The following is a 9,444-nucleotide window of genomic DNA, read 5'->3' as shown; positions in this document are numbered from 1 at the left end:
TCAATAATGGGATGTGTGTATTGCTGGTAGGAGCAGCATTTACTCTACATCCCTAGGAGACTGCACAAACTCATAAAACTAATTAAAAAAGGCCTTAAGGCAACCGCTCTTGACCCTGAAATGTGTCCAGTCCACCTCAGAATATATGGGAGGGTAAATATTTAATCAACAGTTAAAGCTGTTTTTATTTCATGCTGCTACTATGTAATAGCAACAAAGTGTTTTTCACAATAAAAAGGATGCTGCCATCAAACCAAAAGGCCATTGGGCTGAATTTTCAGAAATAAGCCAAGTGTCAATTCTGATGAGCTTCAAGGGGTTTCTCTCTATGAGCCCAAATGGGTTTCTCTGCAGCTCGTGTTCATTATCTGTGTAGAAGATATAGACATATTACATTTGTTTCAACTTAACAAAACAGATGATAGCCATTTATTACTCCAAATTTCAGTGCAATGCTGTAACCAATCAGACTCCACTGCTTGGCTTAAAATTTAAACAAATCCTGATAGTTAACTGTCAGCCATCATTAATTGGAGCATTCTCCGTGGCAACACCTCTTCTAATCAGAGTACATTTGCCAAGAAATCATAAATCTCCTCTCATGTAGTATAAATGTTGTTTTCTCCTTTGAACTCACATCCATGCAAATTCTCTTGATGACTACAAGATGAAAAATCTTGGAGAAAATTAGTTTTTTTTCAGCAATACTCAATGAAATGTATTGGTCATGGAACCATATTGTTTTAAAAGGATCATATTAAATTTATTAAAATGCATAGTTATTGTAAATAGATGGAGAACTTGTTTAATGAGGCTAAAATTTGGATAGCAAATGAAAAATAAAGTTGGAATTTACAATAGTTCATCACAGCAAGATGGAGAACTTGATGTTCAACTTTACTCAATAGGAGGGCAGGACATTGAGACGCAATTCTAATAATAGGTTTTTTAAAAAAATACTGTAAATGAAGTTTGAATAAGAAAAAAAAGGCCTTTGTAAATGTTTAGTTAGACCAACAACTCTTCTGAAGAAATGGAAGTTCTTAGTTATAAATGTGTAGGTTATTTCACAAGATAAAATAGAATTTGTATTTATTGGCTTCCATAAGAAGTTAACTTACAATGATAAGCACTATTAATAACAATTCCACACATTCTTTCCAGCCCTACAGTACCAGAATTTACAGATTATGGGTGATGAGATTGAAGCCTTAATGACTATTCAGATTGTGTTGAATTGTGATTATCCATTTTAATCATCCATATATAGCACATTCATTTTGACTTTCCTACATAGTGAATGCTCCCAAAACACGTCTGAATCAAATTATTGCAGTGACTTCAGTCTTAATAAGAATCACCTCCTAAGTTTTCACCATCATTGAGCTGTTAACTAAGTCATCCAACTACAAACAGCTAGAGAGCAACACTCTGTTCACTGATGTCATACAGTGGTCCTCTGAAGAGTCAGTGTCTGAAGCTATAGATTCCCAATTTGATGGTCAACATCTGTCCATAGAAATCTCACTGTTGAGTGATCTATAGTAGCTCTTTTTGGTCATTAAACAAAAATAATTTGTGGCCTCTGTTGAATCACTTATCAGTTATATGTCCCTGTTTACATGTTTTATTTGCTTGGAAATTAAACCGGAATTGTCATTTTCTGCCTCCTGATGAAAACCTAACTAAAAGGTAAATACTAAAAGCTAATAGAAATAATTTATTTTTTCCTTACAACTTATTATTTAGAAATGTGCCTAGCATGTTGAAATGAATAAAAATTTGTATTTGAATTCAATGGAAATCAGGTAAAATTTGCAAAGGTTCTAATAGTAGTAGAGTTTTACAAGAAATATCTTCACTGGCATTAAAATATCAATGAACAAGTGGGTTTCCCAAAGAAGAGGGATAAAAATGTAAAGAGGACATTCAGCAGAATATTCTCAGCCCCTGAATAACGTGGACCATGGTGAGGAAGTTGGGAAAATTGCATGACGTGCCTAGTGAAACCATAGAGGGTTTGTGATGTAGATGTTTGGTGCCAGGAAGATGGATAATGGACCAGAAGAGATTGAGGGAAGACCAACAAAGAGTACCCCAACACTTTGCAGACAAAGCAGGATGCTGCATTCACAATTTTAATAAAAATGACACACTCTGTGCCAACAGACTGCTCATCCACTTATATACGTGAGTGTTCCTCCATTATCATTGGTTTTCCATCTGTTTTTCTAATTAACTAATTTGTTTTATCTAATCTGCAGCCTCTTAAACTATCGAAAAATTTCTTATGAACAATCAACCTCCTATATTCAGTAAATGTGGTTGAGTCCCCAACTTCTAACAGTTGTGTAGGGGTGGTATCGATTGGATAAAAACCAAAAGAACTGCGGATATTGTAAATCAGGAACAAAAACAGAAGTTGCTGAAAAAGCTCAGGAGGTCTGGCAACATCTGTGAAGAAAAAAAAAAATCAGAGTTAATGCTTCGGGTCCTCTGTTCTGAGGAAGGGTCACCAGACCCAAAACGTTAACTCTGATTTTTCCTTCACAGATGCTTCCAGACCTGCTGAGCTTCTCCAGCAACTTCTGTTCTTGTTCTTGGCATCGAAAGGAGTTGAGTTGAGTTCTAGAGAAGAGTCATATTAGATGCAAAACATTAATTTGTTTTTCTCCTCATGTATGACCAGATGGGTAGGGTTTCTCCATGAATTTGTTTTTGTTTCAAATCACCAATTTTGCTTTTATTTCAGTTGAAGTATTGAAATTTAAGAAGCTGAGAACAGGCGGTATTAGATCATAGCGAGGTGTGGCAATCACACACAGATTGACACTCTACTCCATCTTTAGCAAAATGAAAGAGCACTGCATTTCTAACAAGAGATTCCAATCAGGGCTCCTTCAGGAATGCAGAGCCATACTTCCTTTCTGACTGGTCCCTTATAGTGTAGAACAGTTGGGGAAAGCAAACCATACCCCTGTCTCAAGATGGGTAATGGTTAGGGTTCCAGGAGGTTAGGTGTCACATGGCAGAGTAGCAATAAGTTAGATCTCAGGGCTCAAAGTGGCAAGAGGGGGCAAGCAAGTGATTGTATATTTGAGGCATGTTGGAGTAGGTAAGGGATATTGGGTCTGGTAGGATGTGGGGAGTGGGAATAGTGTTAGTTCCCAGTAGAGTGTCAGGCCCAGCAACAGAGTGGGGTGTAGGGCCTAGTGTGGGTTGGAGTAGGGTTTGGAGCAGGGAATGGGATTGTTGTTGGTTACAGCAGCAGTGGATACAGGATTGCGTTCAGTTGGAAGATCTGGTGATTACAATAGATTTGAGTTCCAACATCCTCCTCTTCAAATGGGAAATGTTTAAGATATCACATCCACAGTTTGAGAATTCTGATTTTAAACAGCCCCTCCCTAAGCGAAGCTCTCTTGACTTAAAATTGATATAAGTTGGCCAAAGGCTGCTCAAAGGATTAGACGACAATGTAAGGCAGATATTAGGGGAGTGAGAATATTGGCTAATAACAAACAGGCACAACTGAAAGCCCCAGTGTATTTGCAGGGAAGTTTCATGACTGTTACCAGATGATCTGTTTAGAGGAGGAGCAGGACCAGATAATGATGAATATCTGCACCTCCTCAAATTTCAAGATCTTTTCTTCTGAAAATGCTCCAGCTATCAATCTGCAGTATATTGGACATTTACAACAGTAAAACAGTGAACTGGAATGAGTTGATTAGTTAGGGTGTTCAGGAAAGAATAAGGTAGCAGATGTCAAGACACTCTTGCCCAGCCAGAAGTATGAAGATTTAAAAGTACTGTGCAAGAAACGGGTATTCAAACTCACTGTTTCTACTACTGCGTTACTACTCCAATGATTGCCACAATAAGCTTGGAGGGCAAAAGGCTGACAACATAAATAACTCTCAATTTCAACCTCTTCGTCCTATTCAGATGGGTCATAACTCAGTAGAACAGCATCTAGACAGAATGCAGGTAACAAAAGAAGCTGTGAGGATCAGACAGGGGTCTTGACCAATGCATGCAACAGTGACCCAAAATCACAGGCTACCAACTGGAGTTGACTTCTAATGGCCTCCCATATAGAGTGATGGTGTCTCATCTCCAATACAATGGAAATTGATAGTCTGTACTGCAGATAATTGGTCACGGAAGCCTTCAGAAATTAATGCTCGCCAACTTTTGCTCCTCTGCCACAATTATCCATGATCCCTACCCAGACTCCATAAAAGGCTCACCATAAATTATGAAAGTGTTCAATACAAGTATCCTTTTCCATTTTGTTAATTGTAGATGGAATCCTGAGGTCAGGCAGAAATCTGCAATCAGCAGGCAGTTGCAGCCTGGAGAAAGAGGCTCTCCCAGTGATTTCAGCTAGTGCTAAAGCATAGTTAAAACTGCTTACCACTCTGCCTCACCTCTCCCACATAGGGGGTTGAAACCAGTGTTCAATGTCATCCGGACAGCACAAGGACAGAAGAAGAAGGGATGGGTGTTGGACCCTCTGGCATGGTTAGAGAAGAGGGCAAAACTATGTACAAGTATCAGAGATAGTAGGAACTGCAGATGCTGGAGATCTGAGATAATAAGGTGTAGAAGGGTCTCAGCCCAAAACGTCAGCTTTCCTGCTCCTCTGATGCTGCTTGGCCTGCTGTGTTCATCCAGCTCTACACCTTGTTAAATCTGTACAAGTATGTTTGCCCCAGTAAGGTTGAAGAGGTCCCCATTGAAAATCTGGGTATATTCACAGGGAAATTCCATTACTGTTACAATTAACATATACCTTACATTCCAGTCATGTCAGTGCTAAATGGAATATTGATCACAATTCCCTCACGAATGCAAAAAAAAAAGAAAGCAGTTTAAAAAGTGACTTTCTATGCTATGAAAAGTTGTGATTTGTTCCCAAAACAGACACATCTGCTGAATTTTGGCAGAAATCCAATTTGAATTCAGAAACTGAAAATTGATTTAAGGAGTAAAATGGTAAACAGAAGATATGTTAGGAATGTTCTGTATGCTTGTACTGATTTTTTTTTAAGTTGGCTTTACAAAAATATTAACTATGTTTCAGTCAGAAGTCTACAAAGGCTATTCGTCTCTCAAATAGAAATTACATTTTGGGTACTGTTGAAAGAGATAGTCTCCCAGAGGAACATAGAAGAGACAGAATCACACAATCCCTACACTGTGGAAACAGACCCTCTGAAGAGCATCCCACCTTTCCCCTGTAACCCTACATTTCTGATGGCTAACACACTTAACCTACACATCCTGGACACAATAGACAATTTAGCATGGCCAATCCACCTAACCTGCTCATCTTTAGACTGTGGGAGGAAACCAGAGCACCCACTGGAAACTCATGCAGACACAGGGAGAACATGCAAAATCCATACAGACAGTTGCTGAGGGGGGAATTGAAACCAGGTTGCTGGCACTGTGAGACAACCACTGAGCCACCATGCCCCCATTACTGAGTCAATGTGCCGAGACAGTCAGATCATGGGCACTAAGAATAAATTTTATGTTAAGTGGGGTTTCACAAAATTTAAAAGAATATTTGTGACAGGGGACTCTCTTGTCAAGGGCACAGACAGGAGATTTTGCAGCAGTGAGTGGGAATCTAAAATAGTACGTTGCTTTCCTGGTGGCAGGATTAAGGACGTATTAGAACATTTGAAGCTTATTGTCAAAGGAGAGAGTGAGACATGCGAAGTTATTGCACACTTGGTACAAATGACATAGTTAGGGAAAAGATTAATGCTTTGCAGAGTGAATATAAGAGGCTAGGTGGAAGATTAAAAAATAGAACCTCAAAAGTAGTAATCTCTGGTTTACTCCTGATGCCAAGTTCGAATGAGGGAAAGAATGAAAGGATAAATTAGATAAATCAATGGCTGAAGAGGAGATGTAATGTTCAGTGATTCAGGTTCTTGCATCAGTGCATTCTCTTCCAGACCAGAAAATACCTATTCAAGAAGAATGGGTTTCACCTGTACTGGAAAGGGACCAATATCCTAGTCGAAGGATATGCTAATTCTATAAAGGGAGAATATAAACTGTTAGAAAGGGGGTGTGATGGATCCTAAGTAACAGAATAAATGGAAAGATAGATGAAGATGGTTTTGTGTCTGAAGAGAACAAGTTAATTGGAAAAAACAAGAGCAAGTCGGAGAGCAAAGTAACTCTAAAGAATTAAACTGCATTTACTTCAATACAAGGGTTCTTACAGGTAAGGCTGATGAACGCAGGGGATGTTTGGGAACATGGGATTTGGATGTCATAGCTGTTACAGGAACTTGGTTGAGAGACAGACAGGACTGGCAGCTTAATGTTCCAGGTTTCAGATGCTGTAGGAAGGACAGAAAGGGAGGCAAAAGAGGAGGGGAAGTGGCCTTTTGACCGTTGTAAGTGGGTCGGAAGTCACATGACACCAGGTTATAGTCTAACAGGTTTATTTGAAATCACAACAGGACGTAGCCCCTTTGTCAGGTGAAGTGAGAGAGAAGCACACAGACAAATAATTTATAGGCAGAGAGATCAAAAAAATCGCACAACTGGCATGATTTCAGATCATGTCAGATCATTGACATGGATATTACCACCATGTGTGGGAACACTAACCACCACATACATGGCAGATTCTCATGTGACTCGACCGATGTTGTCTATCTCACACGCTGTAGGCAAGGATGTCCCGAGGCATGGTATATTGGCAAGACCATGCGGATGCATCAACAACAGATGAATGGACACAGCGCAATAATTACCAGACAAGAATGTTCCCTTCTCCCAGTCGGGGAAGACTTCGGTGGTCGAAGGCATTCAGCCTCTGATCTTCAGGCAAGCATCCTCCAAGGCAGCCTTGAGGATACACAACAACACAGAATCACCGATCAGAAACTGATAGCCACCTTCTGTACCCGTGAAGATGGCTCAACCATGATTATGTTGCACTAGATGTGACCCCACCGCACTGTTCTGTATCTATAAAATGTTCCTTACTGTCCTGTTTTGATAGCATCATCTTCATAAATTGTTATGGTCTGTGTAAGGCCATTCTTAACAGGAAGATCAGGAAGGCAAAGAAGGATTATGAGATAACCTTGGCAAATAACGTTGAAGAAAATCCAACAAGATTTCACAAGTACATTAAGAGCAAGAGAGCAACTAGGGAGAGAATTGGGCCCCTTAAACATCAAAGAAGTCATCTTTGTGTAGGACCTCAGGAGATGGGAGAGATATTAAATGAATATTTTGCACCTGTTTTGACTGTGGAGAAAGAAATGGAGGTTCAAGTACTCCCAGAAATAAATATAGATGTTTTGAAAACAGTTCACAGTACAGAGGAGGAAGTGCTGGAGGTCTTAGAAGATATAAAGGTGAATAAATCTCAGAATGTTGTGGGAAGTTAGGAAGGAAATGCAGGGCCCCTTACAGAAATATTTGTATCATCACTAGCTATAGGTGAGGTGCCGGAAGATTGGAGGGTGGCTAATGTTATACCTCTGTTTAAGAAGGGATGTAAGGGAAAGCCTTGGAAATCTAAACATGTGAGTCTGATTTCGGAAGTGGGTACGTTGTTGGAGGTAATTCCGAAAGATAGGATTTAAATGCATTTGGAGAGGCAAGGAATGATTAAGGATAGTCAGCAAGGCTTTGTGCAAGCAAAATCATGCACAAACTTGATTGACATTTTTTTTGAGGGAGTAGCTAAGAAAATTGATGAGGACAGAGCAGTACACATTGTTTACTTGGACTTTAGTGAAACCATTGACAAGATTCCGCATGGTAGACTAATTAGTACAGTTAGATCACATAGGCTTCAGGATGAGCTTGCTAAAAACAAATTGGTTTAACAGCAGGAGACAAAGAGTGGTGGTTGAGGGTTGTTTTTCGGACTGGAAGTCTGTTACCAGTGGTGCTCCACAGGGATCAGTACTGGCTCCATTTTTGTCATTTGTAGGAATGATTAAGGTGAGAATATAGAAGGCACGGTTAGTAAATTTGTGGATGGTATCAAAATTGGTGGTATGGAGCGCAGTCAAGAAGGTTATCTAAGATTTATAGAGATCTTGATCAATTGGGTCAATGGGCTGAAGAGTGGCAGCTGGAGTTTAATTTGGATAAATGCAAGATATTGCATTTTGGTTAAAAAAAAGACAAGGGCAGGACTTATACACTTAAAAGTGGGGCCTTGGGCTTTGTGTAGTGTTATAGAAAAGTGAGACCTAGGGATTCAGGTACATCTAGACAGGGTGGTTAAGAGGGTGTTTAGCAAGCTTGCCTTCATTGCTCAGACCTTTGAGACATTGTGTTGAGGTTGTACAGGACATTGGTGTGGCCTCTTCTAGAGTACTATGTCCAGTTCTGGTCACCCTATTGTAAGAAAGATAGTATTAAGCTGGATAGGGTTCAGAAGAGATTTATCAGGATGTTGCCATGAATGGCGGGTTTGAGTTATAGCAAGAGGCTGGATAGGCTGGGACATTTTTCATTGGAGCAAGGAGGTTGAGGAGTGACCTTATAGAGATTATAAAGTCATGAGGGGTATAGATAAGGTGAATAGCAGGTGGCTTTTCCCTAGGAGTGGGGCAATTTCAAGACTGGGGGCATATTTTTAAAGTGAGGGGAGTGTGTGGAATGAAATTCCAGAGGAAGTCATGGCTGTGGGTAGAGTTACAATATTTTAAAGACATTTAGATAAGTACATGAATAAGAAAAGTTGGAAGGATATGGGACAAGCGCAGGCAGGCGGGACAAGTTTAGTTTGGGATTTGGGTCAGTATGGACTGGTTGAACTAAAGGATCTGTTACCATGCTGTATGACTCTAAATGACTTTAAAACATTGTCAGAAAAACTCCTGAATAAAAAAACACAAAATTGTGAAATAATGTCACTTGGTGAATATTTTGACCTACTCCATTTCAAACAAGCATAGACTTAATTCTTCCTCCTGGCAGACATTTTTAAAATTTTGCTGCACATCTTCCAAATTGTTATAAATTAGAGTCATACAGCACGGGTGGAATGGTAATCAGGGATGAACAACTCAGAATAAAAGATAGTGACAAGAAAATTACACAACATCAAATTGTAATAACTCACCTCAGATGCAGTTAAATGGATATATCAAGTGAAAGAAAAGTGTAGATGAAACTAATTAATTGACACTTTTCTCTGGAAAATTTGTGTGTCAGTGCCCATAAAATGTTTTTAAAACAACTGAATTGGATGGTTTGGCCATCACCCAAAAAATTGGAATCAAGTGGGGACCGTAAGCATGCCTTCCCCACTGCCCCCCTCCCCCACTCTGATCTTTCCAATAAGATCACCTGGAAGTAACAAATGTGTAATATAATCTAGAAAATAGTGTAAGTGTGCAGAAGACACTTGTTATACCTGAAGTAACCAATGAGGGAATG

The sequence above is a fragment of the Rhincodon typus genome, chromosome 12, assembly GCF_021869965.1.
Source record: "Rhincodon typus isolate 14 chromosome 12, sRhiTyp1.1, whole genome shotgun sequence".
In the NCBI taxonomy this organism is placed as follows: Eukaryota; Metazoa; Chordata; class Chondrichthyes; order Orectolobiformes; family Rhincodontidae; genus Rhincodon; species Rhincodon typus.
The sequence above is the reverse complement of the archived record's forward strand: the minus strand, read 5'-3'. Positions refer to the sequence as shown.